Source organism: Rhinolophus sinicus, linkage group LG02, assembly GCF_036562045.2.
Source record: "Rhinolophus sinicus isolate RSC01 linkage group LG02, ASM3656204v1, whole genome shotgun sequence".
In the NCBI taxonomy this organism is placed as follows: Eukaryota; Metazoa; Chordata; class Mammalia; order Chiroptera; family Rhinolophidae; genus Rhinolophus; species Rhinolophus sinicus.
In genome coordinates, this window is record NC_133752.1 from 75,853,374 (window position 1) to 75,876,949 (window position 23,576).

A 23,576-nucleotide genomic window follows, 5' to 3' on the forward strand; every position below is an offset into this window, starting at 1 on the left:
AGAATACCTCCCATAGAATGTTCTCTAAATGTGCATGGAACAATATATCCCTTAAATTAACTCTTCGCTTCAGCTGAATTTCCTATATGCCTACTAGGTAAGAATTCTGCTTCCTTTTTTTTTTTTTTCCTCTGCTTCTAACGGTCCTGGTATCCAGGTGTCACCTCATTCACTCATTCCTACTATTATTTACAGCCTGCACTGTTCACATCTGCATCTGTTTATTTTCTTTTGCGCAAAAAATTCTCTACGTTCTTATGCTAACTGCCCTACTGTAGCCTAATATTTCTGCTTCAAATACAAAGTCACCAACTGCTATTATTGATTGTTCTGTGCCAGCCATTGTTCTTAACCTTTACAAGTATTCTCTTAATGTTCACAGAACTTGTATTAGGTAGGTGTTATTAGCATTTTTAATCTATAGTTGAAAAAAATGGAGAGGCAACACTGTTTAAGTAACTGGGCCAAAGTTACTCAACTATTAAGTAACGGAGCCTGGATTGGAAGAAACCCAGAAACAGTTTAATTTCTTGTTTCTGCCTGTTCTACTGCACACAGTTCTTACACCGTCTGCTTTGAGAACATTGAAAACACACTTTTAATAGAAGGATCAAAAGTTCAAACTTGGCCGATGACTGAGACCATGTGTTGTAGCCTTGAACCTGAAAGAGTGAAGTTGATTTCTGACATATGAATTCAAATCATTGACCTGCCAAATGTAGCATAATACTTTCAGAAGTTACACTCTACTTTCTGCTAAAGATCACTTCCTTGTTATTGTTTTCACCATGTTCTGCTCATTGTTGCTGTTTTCAATACTTCTCTTATTGCCCGTCTGCTAATGCTTCACTTCAATTCCCAGACCGATTAACCCAACAAATTCTCTTAGCTAAATGCCTGAGGAATGTGAGGTGATTTTATGTTATCATTTGAAATTGTTTTTATTATTATTTTGAGAAGTCAGAGAAGTCTGGAATTTAGAACATTGACTTTGGAATGAAAATCTATGTATTTCTAAGTTTGATCTGCCATCAAGTGCTGGGTGACATTAGGTAGATGACTTCTCTGAGATTTAACTCTTATTAACTTTATAAAACACAGCAATATCTAGCCTACCTCACAGGACTGTTATAAGTTTCAAATTCAATAGAGCACACCGAAAGCAGCTTAAGACCTCACAAAATTTTAGTTATTCACTGGGACTGTTGTCCTGTTATAGATTATCTTGGCTATGCGATTCTATTGATATTAATCTTTGTCAAAAAACCACTATCTGAAGATGAGTTTTTATGTACATGCTGCATTAGAGTATCTAAAACAATTAAAGGAAATATATAAGCATAAAGTAATCTTTCATTGCTGTTTCTTACAATGAAGACGGCAATAAGATGACCCCACTGCTTGGCCTTCTGCATCTATCTTTTAAAATATTTACTTATTTATGTTTAATTAATATTTTTTATTTTTCAATTATAGTTGACTTTCAATATTATATTAGTTTCAGGTATGTAGCACAGTAGTTACACATTTATGTAACTTACAAGGTGATCCCTCCGGTAAGTATAGCCTCTACCTGACATCATACATACTTTTTGTCTAGATGTGGGTTGCCTCATTTCATTTGTTTACTAGAAAGTTGTGAAAGAATTGTGTTAGTTCAGGAACTTGGTTTGGTTTGCCGAAATAAGATCCAAAGTTGCAAAAAGCCAATGTTAAGTGAGTTAGCAGACAAATGGTACTATCAGAACACTTGCAACTGTTGTGTTCTGTTCCAAGTGGAAACATTAACTATTGCTATGAGCAGTTTTACAGGTATGTTTTATTTATGTGTTATACTAAATCGCAGTTCAGTCACATTACCTTGCTATTCAAGAACAATTATCCCTGGATACACTGAACTCTGCAGACTAAATTGAACCATCTGTTATATACATAAACTCTGAATTCTTTGTAATGTTTTCAACTCAGAAAAAAAAGTGAATGTTTACCTTTAGTGAAAAATTTTGGTGATTTGCAACAGTCATTTAAAATCTGTTTCTATAAAGCTATAGTGTATGTAGAACAAACGGTTTCATGAGTGTGCTAACTATGCTTTGAAATTATCTCTTCTCTAGTGTAAGAATGATAGAAAACTCCCCAAACAAGTTTAAAAGATGTCAGTCTTAACAGCCCGGCTATTGGTAAAAACATCGCCATAATAGAAGCTCACTTTGAAAATTTTATTAAAACAGACACCTAAGGAAATAAATATGATGTACCAAGAGAACTGTCAAAATTAAGGCAGACATAAAGAGCCATGATGTACAGTGCAAGAAAGATTAGGTGTTGGTTGGAGGGTTGAAATGGGAAGTCACTTTTTAGGGTGGACCCTGCAGCAGGCAGCTCAGCAAGCATGCAAAATAACATGATTTAATGGGGAAGGGAAGTTATTAGAGCTGAGGCTATCAAGTGGGGCATTGACAGAGAAGCCAGTCTTGTAGTTCTCCCAGGGCTCTCATTCAATTAAGGAATCTATCTTTTCACTTTGCTTTATTGTTGTCCCCCTTTTTTTTTTTTTTGGTTCAGTCTGTATTTATGTAGAGCTCTGGTAAGAATGAAGATTCTGAAAACATTTTAACGACATTTTCATATTCTGTTACAATTTTTAAAATTAGCCTCCATTGCTTCACTCTTAAGATGAATTTGATTTCCAACACCCAGTCCCACTCTGATGGCAGTTACCAGCTATGTAACCTCTTCACCAAAAACTTGAGACTTCTTCATACTCACTAGTCTCCAATAAGCCCTTCCACACTCATTGTCCTTATAGCACTAGCCTAATTTGGACTTCAAAATCGCAAACAAAAGTCACTCTTCTCCCACATTATTGCTATGATGGATCCATGGCTCCTCTAAGAATGTTGGAATCCCTCCAGGTTATAACACAGGACTTGAGATAAAAATCCTATCTGCTCTAGAATTTATTTCATGTGGAACAAATATGGAGACCCATCTCAGAGACATCCACTCATGACTAAACCCTGTTACTTATCTCTGAAAGGAAAATTCCCTCTTTTCAGAAAACAAACAAAAAAAAATCATTTTTGCTTTTGCTTCTCATTGTTATAAATAAATAAATAAATAAATAAATAAATAAATAAATAAATAAATAAAATATCTGATAGACATTCTTTTTACAACTCTACTTTAATTTTTATGAAAAATCTTGTGACGAGTAAGATATATATGCTTTCTGGCTTCTCTTCTCGTAACTTCAGTTTTCCTGCTGTTCAAGCCAAAACTCTTGGATTCATCTAACATTCTTTCCATTTCCCACCACTGTTATCCAATCCATCAATAAGTCTTTTCTGTCTTTTCTTTCAGAATATATCCAGACTCTGACCAGTTCTCAACTTTCCACTTCCGTATTCTGATCCATCCTCTTCCTGAACCACTATATTTTATAAACTGGTATTCTGCTGCAACTTTTGCTCCATACTTAGTCAATTTCCTGCCCTGCAGTCCCTGTTATCCCTTTTAGACCAAGTGACTTCGTAGCCCAGATTTCTTCACTGGTTTCATACTTTACCAATTATAACATTAAAAAATTTTTACATTACCAATGCTCTCTCCCTAGCTGCTCTGTACACTCTCCCCTTTTCATACTCAAGTCACATTGACCTTTTGGCTGCTTCTAAGCATGCCACGCAGGCCACCACCAATAGCTTCTGTACTTGTTGCTAGAAATTTACTCCTCCAAATATCTGCAAGTTTCACCTTTCACTTCCTTTAGGTCTCTCTTAAATGTCACCTCATCAAAAAGACTTTTCTTCATTTTTCTTTATGAAACAGTACCTTTTCACTATTTTCATCAACTTACCTGGGTTTATTTTTCTTCACAGTGATTATTGTCTCAAGATGTGATATACGGTATGTCTTCTTATTTATCGTTGTGTTCCCTCCATCACTGTTACATCTTCCATACTCTAGAAAGTGTACACCAGGCACACTCTAGGTTCTCAGCAAATATTTGTTGAGGAACAAAACACTCTCTGAAGCCCTTCTTGATTTTCAAGATCATTTTCCCCCTGAAACCATAACCATCAAAAGAGCTTTTTCTTATAAAAACATTGACTATGTTCTCGCAAATCAAATCATCTTAATTTTCAACACACAAGAGTTTACAGAAATCTGTTTCAGAAGTTCTCATTACTATTATCTTTAACATTTAATGAGCATCTCCACTGGGCTTGGCATAATCTAAGCATTCAATCTAGTGCTAACTCATTAACAGCATACGTTCTATTATGGTCTCCATTCTTGGCGCAAATGCAAATAAATGCTCTTTACCATATGAATACTGCTAGACCATTGAGGGAAGGTGGAAACAACAATGGGGGGGAAGTGCAAGAAATAAAAAGTTTCTGTATGCTGAGAAGACTACAGAGACTGAGAAGACCCCTTCTGTGTTTATTAGGGGAAAATCCTGTTCCAGTTCTTAGTTTTCTACCACTGGAGAGACAAAAAGTTACAGCTGCCAAAAATCCGAGCTCTAGAAATTAAGTAAGAATGAGTCTGACGCAGCGGATTTTTGAGATGAAAAATAAAATAAAATAACCAAAACATTTCTTTGCTTGTATTCTCCACACGCTGCTCTAATTTTACCCAGTACTTAATATCTTTAAGGATAAAGGCATATGTTCATTCATGATGTTGAAGGTAGTTCACGATTGGCTGATATTCAGCATGTAGTGAAACATTAGAGTCCATTACTGACAACATCTAACCAGAAGAAATGTTGGCACTGGCACTGAACTCCCTAATTAGCTTTTGGGGATTGGAGTGCAAAATTAATGTATAGAGAAGTGACAATTAGTCTAGATAAAAATTTTCTGGTGTTCTATTTTATTAATATAGCTCATCTTTTACTTTAAAGCCAACTTGGTTTTATTTTTACTCTTTTTTGTTAATAAACTGTGAGTGTGTCTTGTAATGAATAAACCCTCAAACCATCTGGCAGTTGTCTCATGGTTCATTACGAGCTATGGGCCACTCTGTGAAATTGCCTCAGGTGACATTTAAACTAGTGCATGCAGAAACATCACTTTTTATCACTGAGATCAAATTTTGGGAAAAAGAGAGCTCTCTGTCTTGACATCAACATCTAAGATGAAGATGAGGTTAGTCAAATAATAATCCAACCCAGAATTCTTGTTTTGGGGTCATAAATAACAGTTCTCTGCATACATATCTATGTGCTTTTACGTGCACTGAGGAGATAATGTTTACACACTTGGGTTGTTGTGATTTCTAGAGCCCTTTTTATTTATTAATTATTAATTATGTATTTCCATATTACCACATTGTTTTGTAAAATCCTATGAATATTTCATGGGGATTAGGAACTGGGAGTCTAAAATGGCATTATGACATGCTTTCTGGGATGAAATTGTACTGCTAGACACCTCATCATCATGGACACGTGAATTTCCAAGATATGTTACCACGAATTCCATTTTTGGTTCTGATCCTCCACTTTTAATACCATGCTATCTCCTATGCATATTATTTCTTCTTGGAAAAAATAACAATTAATGCTCTAAATGGCAATCTGTCATTTTCTTGTCAGTTAATGATAAGTTTACTGTGGCTGGGAAACTGTGGAAACTACATTGTCAAAGAATAAAGCTTAGAAAGAAAAGAGCATCCAAATTGTTCCCAAGCACAAATGAGATATATTAAACTCATAATTCCATTCAGGCAGATCATGTCATAATTCCGCTACATAGCTATGAGATACATCCACAATCCAGGAAAATGAAAGCAGCCTGCAAAGAATATGTATGTAAATGATATTTTAATGTTTTTTTTTTTTCCAATGGAAATAAAGTCTTTAAAATTATGGTGTTATTACCAGAGATAGAGCATAACTTTGCTTGACTGATGAAAGTCAGAGGACAGAGCATTTAAAGAAATGTCTCTGGTATAATGAGAATTAAAAAGCAATTATGAATTTTCAAGGAAGGAGGTCCTGACAAAAATTTTTCTCTTAAAATTTTACTAGATGCTTAGAAACTGTAACTTAATAAGCTCCTCAAGATACTGAAATACTTGCCCATACACTTCTACTTTGATTTATTTTGTGGGACAAAAACCTGAAATAATTATAGTTACAAGAAACATTGGTAGTTTATTTTGACCATCATTGTGCAGCTGATTTACAAATGATGATAAAACACACATGCGAGGTTAATTACAATAATTAAAACTATTTCAGAGTGAAAATAATTTTCAAAATAAAATGCAAGAAGACAGATGTATTAGTTTTAATCCTTGTTCTATCATTTCTTAATCACCTGAGCCTAATTATGTAGTGTGTGTGTGTTTGTGTGTGTGTGTGTATGTGTGTGTGTGTGTGTGAATGTGAATGTGAATATGGGTATATCTTTTACTTATTGTCATCTTAATATTCTTCCCCAAATGCAAATCTAAGCATGCTGCACCCACAGTTTCCCTATAAGGTAAAATCCATTATTATATTAGGGCACTTGTCTAAATCTGGTCTACTTATATAGCTTCTTCTCTTGTCAAATCTTGAACTCTACTTAACTATTTTATTTTTATCAAATGGTGGACTCCCATCCCTCTGGGCCTTCCTTAAGCTGTGTCATTGCATGGACTATCTGTCACTTTTCTTCATTTATTTATCTGCCACCCATCCTATAGAATTAAATGTATTTGTGACATTCCAGAATCCCCAACGTGTCCCTACTATGTTTCACAGCACGATGTATGCTTAGCCCTACTATCTCACTATATCTAACTATACTGTGATTACCTGTTGTATCTCTATCAGATTCTAAGTTCTTTGAAAGGGAGAAAAATACATTAATCTTTGTATTTTTCCTTAGATGCAATGTTGAAAGGAAGCACATAATAATGCTAAGAAGTGTTTGATTCTTTTTATCTTCTCTAATCTCCAAACATATTTTAATATTATTTCCAAAATCTAATGCTAACTTTAGACATAAACTCCACAAGTGTGGCACTGCATTGAAGATCTTCTGTTTGTTTATTTTTGATGTACTTATTGGTGTTGCACCATTCACCCTACTGTGTCAGAGAATGAACATTAAAAGCCAAATACAATTCATAATGTGCAAAAACTGACCTAGTTTACAAGAAGAATACAACCTTACATGAATGTTTTATGTGGATTCTAAAAGAGCTTTCGCTTACACTTGAGCTCATACCTCTTATTGGTGGGGATTAGTCACAGATGGAGACTGCTGCCTGAACATGACTGCTGCCAAGGACGTCCTGCAGAGATCACGTTTCTAACCTATGACTCAGTTAGAGATTACCAAGGACAGGAGAACACAATTTCAAGTACTTGGCTAAGGGTACATGTCTGTGAATTACATGGGTACATGAGAGCGGGCTGCTTGTTTTCTTCAAAACTATCAAGCAAATACCTTTGATTATTAGCATCTACTCATCTTGAGAAGTCAAATAGAACAAAGCCAAAACTCAGACAGAATCAGAACCTTTAAATTACCTTTCATAATTAGGCTGCCAAATAAGATGAGAACCGTACATAAAGGCATTTCTGAAAAAAGATGTACATACTGAGTTTCTAAGGAATGATAACGAAGTATTGACAGAGAGATGTGATGGAAGTCCTCAAGTAACTCATAATAATAGTGTTGGAGAAATCATATATCCTTTAATTGAAGAATCATTATGAAACAATGCATTTTATGAGGATAACCATTACAAAATACATTTAAGTACAAAATGCATTCGAAGATACTCATATATAAAGGGAATTCTCAAAACCTGTCATTAGATGGTCTATTTTTCTCTTTATTTTTAAGAGTACAAATCAGTACAATTACATAGAACAAAGACGTATGGGCAAAAATAATACATTTCATGCTCACATACATGTACACAGAATCAAGTTTTGTACTGCTGCTGGGTAAATCTCCAATATAATGGATCTTCTAATGATTCTTTCCCACTTTCTTCAGAGGGCTGTTAAGGGCTGCTATAAATCCTTATTCTCAAGCATAAAACCTAATTACTATCATAGGTTAGGAATCAATTTTTCTATTCCCTCTGTGCCACAGTGGGTTATTATACAATTAGCTACATAAAGGAGATGTCATATTTTATCCCAAAGCATTTAATCTTGTCCACAATGAGAAGCAGCCACATTATTGTTGGTCAGTTGTGCTGATGTGAGTCTCTTATTTACAATTGTGCACAGTATCTGTGTGTTGATGCTGTACGTATGATTGGAAAATAGATCTTGGGAGATAAAAAGGAACTACAGACATGATGATGTCAAACATCACAAAAGGATGTTGCAAAGAATACATGGCACATGCTTGGAAAAGTTCTGAAATGAACCTCTATCTAGAGCTTGACTCTTTCAGTCAATGTCTTACGTCAGTGTTGAAAAATTCAAGACAGTATCTCTTTAAATATTGCTTCTTCCCTATTCTTGTTCTCTGCTTCTTGGACATCAGAATAAAACACGTTAGATCTTTCATTAAGTTGCATGTAGCTATTACACTCTTTTCTGTTTTTTCTCCTCTTTTTTCTTTAATTTTCAGGCTTTGGTCTGGATGTTTTCTATGGTCTTATTTTTCAGCTCAATAATCTTCTGTTCTTTTTAATCAACAAAGTCATCTATTAATTTCTTCATGTTAGCCATCATACTTTTTAGTGCTAGAATTTCCATTTGAACCTGTACATATGTTCTACTACTCGGGTGAGATTCACAATATTTATTTTCTCAAATTTATAAATTGAAATTATTTTAATGTTCATATCTGAAAATCCCCATATCTGGATATGTGTGTTTTTTTTAATTGTCTATTTTCCCATCTTTCTTTTGATTCTGTCTTCAGGCATGCTTTGGTAAAGTTAGATCATTGCATAGGAAAGCACTATAGAAACTCTAGACGATGTAATCGTCCCCTAGAAAGGGTTTTCTTTTGGAAGTCAATCAAGTAGAACCAGATTATCTTGCACCGATATGAGAGTAAATGATTTGAGGTGGGGTTTTAAATCATTGAGGTCTAATCTATTTCCAGTTTACTTTTACTCTTAGACCATCTTTCAGAGGTTGCAAGTGAAAGTCTAGAACCCTTTCTCCTAGGTTGGCTCTGCACTCACAATTTTATCTCCTCAGCAAACCAATAAATATTGCTAAGAGCACTTAGTTTTCCCTTATACTTGGCTTCTTGACCTCGTTTTTTATTCGTGTTCAAAGCTTCAAGCACGATGAGGAGAAGAGTAGAATGTATTGGTTCCTTAATTCCTATCTGTACTGATAGCCCAGAACTTTAGTTTTTGTCTCCTAGTCTTGGGGGACTGACAGATATTTTGAGCCACTGCTTTTTGCTCAATTTTTGGGCTCTGCATCATTCAAGAATCAGCAAATGCCTCGCTTAACTTATTTAAGATATATTTGTTCTTTCGGAATTTGGCCAATCAAGTATTGACTATCTAGGTTATTCTCTAATGATTTCAAGCAACATTTTTTGTTGTTTTTGTATTTCACACATCATGTATGGTACAGCTTTCACAGGGAGAGTGGTCTTATAAATAAAATCTGTCATAGTCAGAAGTGGACATTATATCAGCCTCTCTTTAAAGGATTCTAAATAAAATTCTTGATTTAGAAGTATAAACAAAAACATTCAAAATGGGGTGGGCATGAGAAATGCAAAGAAGGGACAAAGATTCCTGGAAAAAGAGCTAAGTGGGGAAAAATAGTTTTAAAATGCTTACAAACAAATCCAATGAATATTTTAAAGGTGTTTGAAAAAAAAACAAACAATTGAAAACATAAATATTTGTCAGGTGTTTTGCAATCCAGTCAAGTAAAATGGATTGATTTTTATCTGTAAATTGTTATTGACTGTGAAAATCAGCTGGTTTCTGTTGTTAGAAATCAGAGCAGAGTGTATTAGACTGAATAAATGCGTTGCCTAGTAAACATGCATGGTGTTAAATTGCATTCAACTGGTGAATAGTTTAATGATTTTTCTCCCTAAGATGGGGACATGTAAGTGTGTCTAAAATGGTCTGCTTTACTTAGTCAAATTTGTAGGCAGAGAGTTTATATGCCTCACAAAAAGATAAGAGAAGCCATAAAAATGATGAGGCAAAACAGATATCCAAATGGTAAAAGTGATCTAATTTATCTATGAATATTTAACTGAAATTAATTCTTAAATGATCGATCATATTTTGTGACAGCAATTGTAACTGCCTCTATGCATGAGTTAGAGTCATTCATTGTAGTGGTTATAAGATGATCAATGACTTGGCTTTCTGACAAGTGAAATCAGAAATGTATTAAAATTCCTTGTGCCATTCATAACATAACTACCCACGGACACATCAGGCATCCGGAATTGTCATGTATAAATCACAAATTAATTTTAATATAACTTTCTGAAGTGTTGTCGACCAATACTTTTTAGGTGCCCTCTGCCTATGTGACCAATTAGCAGTGTGAACATGTGAAAAATGTGCAAATCTATCAGGGAAAACGTCTTCCACTGTTGCAAGGAAAGATAGTGATGCATATAAAATTATTTGCTGAACAAAATTGACTTAACATATGAATGTTTCTGGCATTTGGTAGGTACTGAGACTACAGAAGCATCAATAAACCACTCAGCCCTTCTCTCAAGAAGATTATAATACAGAGGGTGCTGAAAAAATGTATACACATTTTAAGAAAGGAAAAATCTGTATTAAAATTGTAATATTCAATATATATAGATAACAAAAGATGAATACAAGTCATGTGTACACAGTTTTTTGGTACCCCCAGTGTAGTGGAACAGCAGATAAATAAACCAACAGAAAAGGTAAAATGTGATAAAAGCTATTCATTTATTTCCTCAACAAATCATTCTTGAGCAATTTTATGTACTAATATTAGGTTTATGGGAGTGAACTTTAAGGTACTAAAGTACATAATTTATAAACATGAAATATAGTAAATATTATGATAGATATTTGCAAAGTCCATTACAAGATTTATGAGGAAAGACATTTAAAACACATTGTAGATTTAGAAAAGGATTATCTGTGGAGAAGGAGGTGTTAGCTCAATTACATGGTAGAATCAAGGTGATGGGACTCTCCAGACAGAGAAGGGAGAAAATATAGAGTGTGGTGGTTTTGTACTGTGGCAATTTAGTTAAACAGAAACTACGTTTTGTAGAATCACCTTCCCTGTATGGTTAGGGTTGGACACAAGGGAGTCAGGTGAGATTTGAAAGCTACAAATGAAATAGTAGCCATTACTTACAGAAGATGAGTGTGAGTCCCCGCACACTGCCAGAGTCTGGCATATTTTTGCTGCTCCACAGGCTTTCTCATTGGTGTGCTCATTGACGCACAGGTCCTCTATCTGCTATTGGATCTCTACCTTCAGTTTTTCCAAGTTCTGGGCCAGACACATCTGCAGCTCTGGGTTGAAGGGCACCTGCAGATTACCTATATCATTAGAGTTAGGGGCATGTTCTCATTTGTTCTTGAGGGTACCAGGTTACCCTCTACAATGGTCCTAGTTTCTCTTTGAAATTTTTTCTGTTTTACTTAGAGCTTTTTTACTGACTGTCCTACTACTGACCAAGATAATTTCAGACCCACCCCAAGGTACACAAACAGTTCATTCCATAGACTTGTCACCAGTTGTTTTTCCTTGATCCAAGGCTTAGATCAAGGATTTTTTTTAATAGCCTTATCTGACAACTATAAATAGGTGATGTGGCTGAAAGAAAGGGTGAATGTGGATAGTAGCAGGGATTGAAGACAGAGCTGAATTCCATTAAAATCTATTGTAGAATAGGATGTATGTATAGGTTTCCACTTTCTAAAAATCTCATTTGCTGCTTATGAAAATGGATTGGAGTGACCAGATCAAAGGCAGAAAAGAACAAGTAGATTAGACTGTTGTATATTTAAGATGATAATAATTAAAATTTGTACCCAGCTAGTGGGTAGTGGAGAGAAGGAGAATGTACAGAGACAAGGACAAATGAATCTTTATAAATGTTTTAAAGGATATCTGCGAGGTCTGATAATTAAGTTTGTGAACTTGTTACAACAATTTGGCTGACCTTTTTTTTGATATCAGAGTGATTATTCATTATGAATTTGTACCAAGTGGACAAACAGTTAACCAAGTTTACTATTTGGAAGTGCCAAAAAGGCTGCATGAAAAATTTAGACGTTTTGAACTTTTTGCCAGTAATTTATGGCTTTTGCTATGACAGTGCACCAGCTCACACGGCACTGTCTGTGAGGGAGTTTTTAGCCAGTAGACAAATAACTGTATTGGAACACCCACCCTACCCACCTGATCTGGCCCCCAATGACTTATTTCTTTACCCAAAGAGAAAGGAAATATTGAAAGGAAGACATTTTTATGACATTCATGACCTCAAGGGTAATACGAAAACAGCTCTGATGGCCATCCCAGAAAAAGAGTTCCAAAATTGCTATGATGGGTGGACTAGGCACTGGAATCAGTGCATAGCTTCCCAAGGGGAGTACTTCGAAGGTGATATTCAGCAACAAGGTATGTAGCACTTTTTCTAGGATGAGTTCGCAAACTTAATTGTCAGTCCTCATATACTCCTTTTTGTCGGTAGCCTTTGCACTAACAAAGTTTTTCCAAACCTAGGTCCTTAGCTGCTTTTCAAACTGCCTGTAAATCATAATGCTGTAAGTGTTTGTAAAACAATAAAGTAGCATAGAATAGAAAATTCAGAGTGCATTACAAAGTGAACGTAAGTACAAGTACAGCTTATAAAACTTGTTCAGTGTAAGTATACGTGTATGTATACTGAATTAAAATATGTTTTTTAATGTGTTGGTCAAGAACATTTGAAATCCTTTAGTTATGGGGACCCAAATATTTAGACCTCCTCATGAAGTGCCCCGTTTTTCACAGTGGGCTTTTGAGAAGGTGGATCTCAATAATGTAGCAAAGAAAAAAATAAAGAAAAGAGCTACATACAGTGAAACAAATATTGCTATCTTTACATTCAGTGAAGACAGAGGACAACTATTGTCAGTTTTTTATTCTGAAGAAGTATTTAAATTGCTTTTTCTGTATTGAACATTTGGTAACCATGCCATGTTTCCATATATTAAAAAGGAATAAAGACGTTTAAAAATTAAAAAGGTAATATGCTTGCTTTCAAAACCAAGTATATATTCCCAAACTCTTCCAAATCTGTTATTATCTTATTTGTGTTTCTGGGTACATGGATTGAGTAATCAATAAAATCAGAATTTTTTTCATCTATATTCTCATAGAATTTTTGTCTATTTCCTTCCCTTTGCTGAGTTGAAAAGTAGCCATTGTCAGTATAGCTAATGGTTACTACAGCATCTTAACAAATTATTATAATATAAAGTATGTTAAAATATCAATCAAAAATAATTTAAATTTTAATAGTGAACTATTCAGGTAAATATCCCATGCAGTAATCAAGGTCAATTTGCAGTCTATATTAGTAAATGCATGTGAATCTCCCCATAATGACAGATGATATCTTTAAAAGGCATTGGTGTTTGTGTTGAATATCTTCCATTTGCCCTTTCTGATACACTGTTCCACTTTGTTTTCCTAGTCTGTGTCCTGAGGTAGATGAGTATTATAGTGTGTGTATACACTAAATTAACAGGGCTGCCTTGTTCTCGGGCTTCTAGTTGGGTTAATCAATAGATATGTAGAAAGGAGATTTGATAGTGGGAGGAAAGTGAGGTAGGGTACATTTCCCCCAGACTCTGCCTGCTGAAATGGCTTCATTCTTCCACCAAAGCCTACAAATTCTGTAGAGCAGGTTTCTCAATGGAATGGTTGGGTGACTGCTCTGCATATCAGTAGGTAAGGAGGAGTGATAGATAAAAGGTAAAGCATGCCTGTTGATGATGTGTTGTGGAAGACATGGGGACAGTCAACATCAACAGAGGATGTCCTAGGAATGTAATGATTATGGCCTAAAGAGTTCAAGAGAAAACATGGTTGAACAATCTATTTTATGTTTACAGTATTACATTCCAAATAGTAAATTTAAAATGACCAGAAAAATGAATGATCATTTACATTTTCCTGCATAATATCAGTAAGGCTTGGATTTGAGAGTCATTAGATGCACATAGTCATGGGTGACATGATGGAGGATGAATAATGCAGTACTATGAGTAAGGGTGTAATCAGCATTAAGTAAATGGCACTGGGAAATTGCAGAAGCACGAAGACCCAATTGTTTCAATACAAATATCATTTTGAGTAATAACAGTATTGCTATGCTTTTTTCCTTGTGGTTGGAGGTATGAAATTAGCCAGGCAGCTTGCATTTGAAAATAAAGAACATCAAAAGATAGCTCCAGGTCATGAATAGAAAATAATGGTGCCTAAACAATATAAATAATTTTTATGTGTAATAATTGGAAAGTAAACAAATATGTAAGTATGCTTCTCCTCCCATCATTCTAAATCTTCATGGATATAGGCCATGATGTGAAATGTTTTAAAACCAAATTGTTTGTATACACAAAGGGCCTCACAAAAATATTTGCTTGGGTCTGCATATCCCACAGGAGATCTCAGTCAGGATAGGGGTGAAACCTACCACTGTTGAACAAGTAAAAGCGGAAGCAGAAATGGGGGGTCACTAAATGGAGACTCACTAAGACTCCAGTGAGCCCTGTTGAAAAACCACCATCTTTCAGCATTAAATTTATTTCTAATCTAGGTTGAGGAATGCTGCAGGTTAAGACTTTCCCTTCTATTAATTAAAGTAACAGTACAATTGTTATATATTACTGGATCATTCAAAATTTGGAAAATATAATTCTGTACTAATTTTTAAAAAAAATCAAGCACCAAGAAAAAATGGTTTTACAAATACTGGTTATTTTCAAAGACACAAACTATTTTTTTATTATTTTAATGAATTTTATAATTGTATAAGTTTAATTACATCTACTTTTATTAAATTATTACAAGTTCTCTAGGTTTAGTGATATTGTTTTACTTTGATTTTAAAGCTAGGATACGATCCTTGAAAATGACAAAAATATCAAAAGTATAAGAAAGTGTCATTTTGGTCCTGCCTGCCAAGAGTTATTACCAATAATTGATCACTGCATTTTATTTGACACTTTATTCTATGCATTATCAGGATGCCTTTTGAATTTTTTAAAATAGGAACAAAGTAGCAGATGAAATGTACCAAATGATGCATTTGGATTTAATTTAATAGCATGATAAATGATGTTTTTCTGATATAACATAAAACATAAACAGTCAAAAAGCTTCAGACTTTCAAAGAAATGCTCATTGGATCTCCAAATATTCAGGCAAAGATTATTTTTAATGTAAATGTTTCTATTTCTATGTAAACATAATATTTTAGCAAAGAAGTACACTTTTACTTATTTGAAAATACATGGATATGAAATCAAGCTGTAGTCATATTTTCTTCCAAACCATTTAAATAAATTTACCTCTAAATTTTATGTTAGACATTTAAGCACAAAGATGTGAAAACCACAGAAATTAAAATAATATTTTTACAATAACTTATGCAAATATTGTCATTTAATGTGTTCATTCAACTAAAATTGCCTGCAATTTCTCATATGTATAAATCAATGAACAAATCTAATACTAATTTATGAAGTCACTCCAAAATAGTTCATAATTTTTAGGTACATTTTGTTCACTATACATTACCCATTACTACAAAAATGTAAAAGAGATAATTCTATATAAATCTCATCTTTCTACCAATAGGTGGCACTAAAAATATGTATTTATCAACAGTAAAGTCCGTTCATAACTATATTGAATGTGCCCTTTGTTTATAATGCAGTTTCAGCTGTGAGTTGAGTCAAGATCACTTATCAATCATAAAATTACTCTGATGTGAACAAGGGTTTTGTTATGCAAATATAATGTAAAATGTTTACAATGATGGAACATTACGTCAAGAATATTTCACTTTGCTATTATAAAATTTTATGGTACTCAACTAAAATTATATTTTATTTAGTAAATTGGTTGTCATATTTTTCTGTATAATACCATCATTATTATTATGTTCAAATTGTCATTTGTACTTTAGTCTGGGACGTTGATGCTTATCTGAGTAAACAATGCACATGGAAGAATTTTGCAGAATTCAGAAGCATTTTGGCTTTGCTTAGAATGTTTATAAATATATCCTCTGATTTATAAGCTTAATAAAACTAGGAGCAAATATCTGAGCATTTGTATTTGTACTAATTTTATTAGTAATGCTCTTGACTTTATCCATGTGTACACAGTTAACATTCTTCACCTTCCAGTAAAATAAAATTCTGACATCTCAGTCATTTAGAATCCTTTTAAATCTAGTTCATTCAAGAGATTCAACAACTCACAGGGAACAAAAACAAAAAAATCTTACAACATTCATTCTGCATTTTAAACAGCAGTTTTATTAAAATGATTTATTACCATAAGACAAATCCTAATGATATTCCTATTTTATAACTGTATTTTATTCTGGGCTTGCTTGGTGTGATTTATTCAGATTCCCTAAGAAAATCTGAACCACTGTGTAGCTGTAGCTATTATGTAGCAAATGCATTTTACATTATAATAATAAAGATACATTTTTCATAACCAAACTTTCCTATAATCAGATATTCTTGAGTAGTTTCAATGTTTTTATTGGATCCCAGTGAAGTCTCATTATGTTGTACAATTTGTCTGAACGATGTATCTCTGATGCCTACTGTTTTCTGCTCTTTAAGCCTGTGTGGGAAAACAAACTTACCTGACATGGGGCTTTACTTAATTCTATTTCCATTGTCTCATCTATGATCAGAGATAGCTCAATATGAAACCTTTTTCTTTCTCCTCTTTGCTAGCAGGAATTCAGCTTAGTTTTCTTCCTTTTCTGAGCTTCCAAACTTTATTTCTGGATGCCCTCAACCTACACAACTACCTGTGGAGAATAATACACACTCATCAGTTCTCCATCTCTCCCCTGTTCCTTCCTGGATCATCCTCTTTTTCTCAAACCATCATGCTCACCTTGAATGCTTTTAGGGTTTATAGAATGAAACAGGCATAAACTTTAATCACTATTAGAAAAAAGCTTAAAGAAAAGGTATTTGTTAGTTTAACTTGTAAATGCAGTAAAGGATTTAGACATAGTCAAGCATGGACACATTTAGGATGATGTGGTAACCAGTCTCCAAGATGGCATCTGATGATCCCTACTTCTTGGAATTCACATCCTTGTGTAGTTCCCTCCCACATTTCACTAAAGTCGGTCTGTGTGACTGATAGCATACAGCAGAAATGATGGTACGTCACTACCAAAATTAGGTTACCAGAAGACTATGGCTTCTGTCTTGGGCATTCTCATTCTTGTTCAATGCATCTCTGTGACTTGCTCTGGGGAAAACCAGTTACTATGTTATGGAAATACCACTTGGGGAAGAAATGAGGTCTACCAGTCAGTACATCATGGGAAATGGAAGCCTACCAAAAAACAATGTGGGTGAGCTTGAAGCAGATATTTCAGCCCCAGTTGAGCCTTGTGAGAAACACTGAGCCTGAAACATCAGCTAAGTCACTTCTGGATTCTTGGCACACAGAAGCTAAGAGGAAATAACTGTGTGTTGTTTCAAGCCACTAAGTTTTGGAGTAATTTGTATGCAGCAATAGGTAACTAATCCAGATCCCAAATAATATTATCAGACTATGCAATCATGAGCTGCCTCTTCAGTACATAGATTCTATCTCAGGGATCTGTAAACTACAACCCAATGGTCAAGTCAGGCCTACCACCTGACTTTATTTTGTGAGTAAAGTGTTATTCGAACACAACTACTTCAGCTTGATTACATATTGTCTATTACTGCTCCCCTGCTACAACTTCAGTAGCTAAGAAAGAGGTCATATGGCTCACAAAGCCTAAACTTTTTTTGTTTTTCTACATTGTGGGTAGTATACACCTTGGCTTACATCTTTCCAATTTAGTAGCAAAGGCAGAAAAGAAAAAATCCATCATAACTGGACAGAAAAAGTTTATGAGAGAACCCTGATTTACCTTGTCTTGGGTTATGAGCCTTTATGCCGACAATGCAGACAGGTGGAAATGTTACTCTAATTGGCTGAGATTAGGTCATGTGACTATTCTTAGTTTTAGAGGAGTAGAATGAGAGCTACTCCAGCCAGATGAAATTGGTTTCCCACAAGAAAAAGATTTTATTACGAGAAGAAATGTGTCAGTATATAGGCATCCATAGTGGGAGGTGGAGAAGTAAAATGAGATGCTCTCATGAAAACTCTATAGAAATACACTACAGAAAAAAATAGCCACTATAATGAAAATGACAAAGTAATAGGTATTTCAGAAATGCTCCAAAGAATCGTGAGCTTTATCCCAGAAGGCTACATGAAATTCCCTTTCTTGGTAGAAAAAGGCCTTCTGTTCTCTCTCTTTTTGTTCCTGAGGATGGAAGTCATACACCTCTCATCTCCTTTTTCTTATCCTTTTCATTTCAGGTAGACCTGTTCCTGAGTTACATTAGGATAGGGAACAACAGGCATCAATCAACTCTAGGCTATGCAAGTCCCATAGTTCATGTGTAGGTTTGGTAAACTTCACACATAGCTCCACAATATTAATATTAAATCCTGTAATTATTATGATGATTTCAGATTCTCATACATTTTTTGGCAATTTCTCACATAATTTTCAGATAAAAACTGTGATAACATTTTCCTGACACAGTATCTCTGATCCTCCTGGAAAGTGCTAATTAGGATATAAACTCTCAGGAAAATCCAATCATTCACCCACACATCACCTGGTCCAACTAAGGCACATAATTTAGGCACACTATATGGGTTCATTATTTCTTAATAAAATGAAAAACTCACACACTTAAATGAGGTGAAACAGCAAAAACATGGACTTTGGAATCAGACCAAAATCTTTGTTTCACCATTTACTACCTCTGGCACCTTAGATAAGTTAGTTGACTTTCAAACTTAATTTTTCTCCTTTGAAAAAATAGATCTCGCAATGGTTACTTTGCAGAGATATTGAGATTGCATAACTCAAATTGCTTAGCACATAATAGACACTCAATGAACATTAGGATCTTATAGTCTCAATATTGTTTTTAGCTTCTGTAATTTAACTATCTGACAAAGGACTGTGAATATTACATTTCTATGTTATAAATAATGCACAGTTAAGTTCAATTATAGCAGTAGTGTATACCTACACGAAAAATGTTATTAAGGATCGGAGTTTTATGGGAAAAACTGAGTTTAATTTTCTTCATATAAAATATTCACAACCCCAATTAAGTTGATTGAACTCTAGTTAATTCTGTCTCAACTGGATTAATTGTGAGGAGTGTTTCAAGCTATGACCTATTCATTGATTAATCTTTGACCTAAATATGGTTTCAGAGCTCAGTGCAGACATAAGGTGGCTTAATACCTTAAGGACAATTGTTTTCCACTCTCTTAATTTTTAAACTGATCACAGTTGATAGTAGATTTTCCTTTACCACTATATTCTGGATTAAAATGACCACCTCTCTCTGGCATTATTTCATTCTGTAACAGGGTCAATATATTATGCAGTAGAGGAATTTCTTTTATTGCTAAGGAAAAATTAAAAAAAATGTCCTGGTGACTGTGGTGCACTCAGTAGGAATAAAAAAAGGAGAGAAAATGAAGCCCTCATCTTCAATTTTTATAATATTTGATCAAATATTCAATTTTCAATTTGATTTCTAGATATCCTCTTTTGTTTTCTTCTTTCTTGTGCAGGTTCCATGCTCTCCTCTTTTTTTGGTTTTGATTTGCCTTCCCTGAGTTGCATTCTTGACTCTTGAATTTTTCACCCTTTATGTTTCTCAGCAAAGAGCTCCTTCCTCGATGCTCATTGTTTTGGTAATTTTTACAATGTTGACAGCTACCTAGAAAACTCTGGAACTCTAATATCAGTCCTGTTTCCTATCCTTCCGATCCGTTTACATGTATCTCTGTTTAAACACATGGCAGATTCCTACAGAGCTTATTGTCTGCATTAACATGATTTTACTATTCCACTATTATCATCAACATAATATACTTTTCTAGGAAATTCTTGGCTAGGAAGAGAAACGTAGCAAACTTTTTTATTGTTTATTCCAGAAAATTCTGAAAGATCTATTGATTCTTCAATAAAAAGCTCGAATGGCAGATTACATCCTACAACTCCTTGCGGCAACATCCTTTCCTTGCTATGTCCACAAATCACCGTTACACCCTGATCCTTATCCAACCCTAACCAAGTCCTGAACTCCCCCACCCCAGATGTCCATTCTGAATTGAAAGACTCACCTTAAACTGGTCTTTAAAATCTCGCAAATATGAAAGTTTTGCCTTTTTTTCTCTAAGATGCTGCTAAGACTGTGAGGAAGTGCTCTCCTGGAGCGCAGTGAGCAATACATTTAGCTTTGCATTATCAACCTGTTTTGGTGGTATTTTGGGGATCCCGCAGCCAACACGCCTAAAACCAAATGAGTATTTCTCTGAGTAGCTTCTGCTTTTCTCTTTATCACATTATACTAATGGAAGATCTGACTTCAGTTTCAGATTCTCTGGCTTGTTTTATGGATTTGAAGTAGTGCACCATGTGATAAGTCTATACTGAAAATAATACCAGATCATAGGTATTAAACTCATACTCCTTCAAAAACTGTGTTATGAACTTTACCTTGCTTAAATAATTTAAATACTTACCATTAGTCTTTTCTCCCTGTAAGTTGGTGTGTTATAACTTCCTGTTTTAAGTCTTCTATTAATGAATAATATATACTGCTATCAACTTTCACCATTAGCAGAAAAGAAACAAATAACATTTTTGCTTCTTTCTCTCCCTAACCATCTATGTCCAATCATTCTTCAGATCCTGTCATTTCTATTTTGTAAGTATGAGTTTGACCTCTTTTAATTTCACAGCAGCTTCAATAAATTTTATCCCCACTAGCTACAAAATTATTAATTTTGCTCCCCTGACTTTAGAATAATTGTTAACAAAATTAATGCTACAAATGAGGTGAGGTTTTTTTTTTTATGTTACTTAATATTAACTTAAATATATTTTAGAAATCACAAATATTTCATTGATTCAATGGCTAATAAGAGCAAACATATAAAGTTTGATTGGGAATAGCATAATAGACCCAGATGCTGGTCCTATAAATAAAAATGTATGAACAGTACCTGGCCCATAGTAAAAGTTCAACAAATGTTTGTGGAATAAATACATAAATTTAATTTGTGAAAATCAGGAATTGGCTCTTGTAACATGCATGGTCTACCCCCAAATCCATCCACAGACCCCATTCCTCCTTGTTAAGAAAATCCCAACTTTTAGTATAACACATCATAACCAGGAATAAAGGTCCTCCCTTGCAGTCAGCTGTTGGCCAGATGACTAAGTTTCACTCAAGGATATGCAGGTAAATACATCACACAGAAATATGGGAAGCCTCATTAATGCATAGACTTCCTCCAAAGATTAAATAAGCTAAAGGTCAATAAGGTTCAGGACCCCATTTGCATGGGCCTCTTCTGTAAGTTATATATTTGCAAATAAATTTTCAAATTATCCTGACTTGAGTATACCATTTATTTTCTACCAGGCTCCTGACTGAGTCCACACTTTTCAAATGTAATTCATGATTTTTAACCTGATTTATCTCTGCATCAATTTATTGAGTTTAATCAGCAGGGTCGCTGCTTGCATTTTAGCTTTAGTTTCTAATTTTATAACTTTTGAAATCTCTGTGCTTAGTGAACAATCAACTTTCACTGCCTGTTATGTTTGAATCTTTTGACAATTTTGCTTATCATGTTTGAGACAACAGGTGGATTATTTTCTGACCAATTATATGCTATAAGTATCTGAACATTCACATAAAAATCACTGATAAGAATATCCTCTAAATCAAACAAGTACGGTAGTATCATCATGTTAATTAATAGTAAAATGCAGCCAATGTAGCATGCAGCACGCACCATAACGTAATGCATTTTAAATGGTACGTGATTATAGCAGTGACTGAAAATGAACCATAGAAATAAAGTAGTTAATTACAAATTTAGAGAAACATTCATGAGCAAAATCCATTCCTTCAGAATTAGATTATTCCTACACTAAACAATTCATTAATGAGAATTGGCAATTGCTGAGTAAGCTAAAGTAGAATATATGTGCAAGGCCTGCATCATGGAACAATTAGACGATGCCAGAGAAATAAAAGAAAGTTGCCCAGAAGATCTTAAAATTTAGTTAAGATGAAATTGGTAACATATTTAAATAGGATAGAATCTGAGTTACAGTGTATGAAAAAGACTATTATAGATTGATAGATATTGATCATTATCAGTTCAAGGAATAAAATAGAAAGAATAAAAAAAAGGAGACTGAAGAAATTTATAACTAATGAGTGGAAACAAAGATGGGAGAAGGAAGAAAATTTTTGTAGTTATAAGAAGCAATAAGTGCTTTTTTCTGCCTGCTCCCGGGTCCCTCTGAGCGCTGCTCCGGCTGCATCCATCGCACACACTCCCAGCTCCTGCTAAGCTAGCGCACTTCCCCCATCCCTGTCCCCAGTTGTCTTCTTCCAGCTGCCATCATGATCATCTCCTGGGACCTCATCAGCTATGAGGAGATGTTCTCTGACATCTACAATATTAAACTAAGAAAACACCTAATTTCTCAGTTTAGTTATATTTTCTCTTGGTCTGTGCTCAGTGTACAAGAAAAACAGCTGTCACCCCTCTTCTGAATAAAATCTCTTGGGACAGACTGTGCCTGGAGGTGGAAGGGAAGATGGTCAGTAGCACAGAGGGTAACACTGATGACTTGCTCCTTGGTGGAAATGACTGCTGAAGGCCTGGAGGGCGAAGGTACTGAAAGCACAGTAGTCACTGGTGTCCATACTGTCCTGAACCATCATTTGCAGGAAACCATTTTCACAAAAGAAAACTACAAGAAGTACATCAAAGATTACATGAAATCAATCAAAGGGAAACTTGAAGAACAGAGGCCAGAAAGAGTAAAACCTTTTATGACAAGGGCTGCAAAACAAATCAAGCACATCCTTGCTAATTTCAAAAACTACTCGTACCAGTCCTTTCTTGGTGAAAACATGAATCCAAGTGGCATGGTTGCTTGGCTCAACTACCGTGGGGATGGTGTGACCCCATGATTTTATTTCAGGATGGTTTAGAGATGGAAAAATGTTAACACAATTGGCCATGTGGATCCAAACTTTGTCATCATAACGTCTGCTTTTCATCCACACACCAGGACTAGGACAAATAGAACTGATGTTATCTTGAGCTCTTCGTTTATTTTGGCCTTGATTTATTTACAGCAGAAACGTTGTTTTTAAGAAAAACACGTCATGTAGTTTGTCTAAAAATAAAATGCATTTAAACTTATTTGAGAGAATGCCTCTTAGTTTAGTTC

The 23,576-nt window shown here is 34.6% G+C and overlaps 1 pseudogene; it reads left to right on the top strand.

Moving 5' to 3' along the window:
* Positions 1 to 22,962: 22,962 nt before the first annotated feature.
* LOC109452217 (translationally-controlled tumor protein) lies at positions 22,963 to 23,313 on the top strand (annotated as a pseudogene).
* Positions 23,314 to 23,576: the final 263 nt, after the last annotated feature.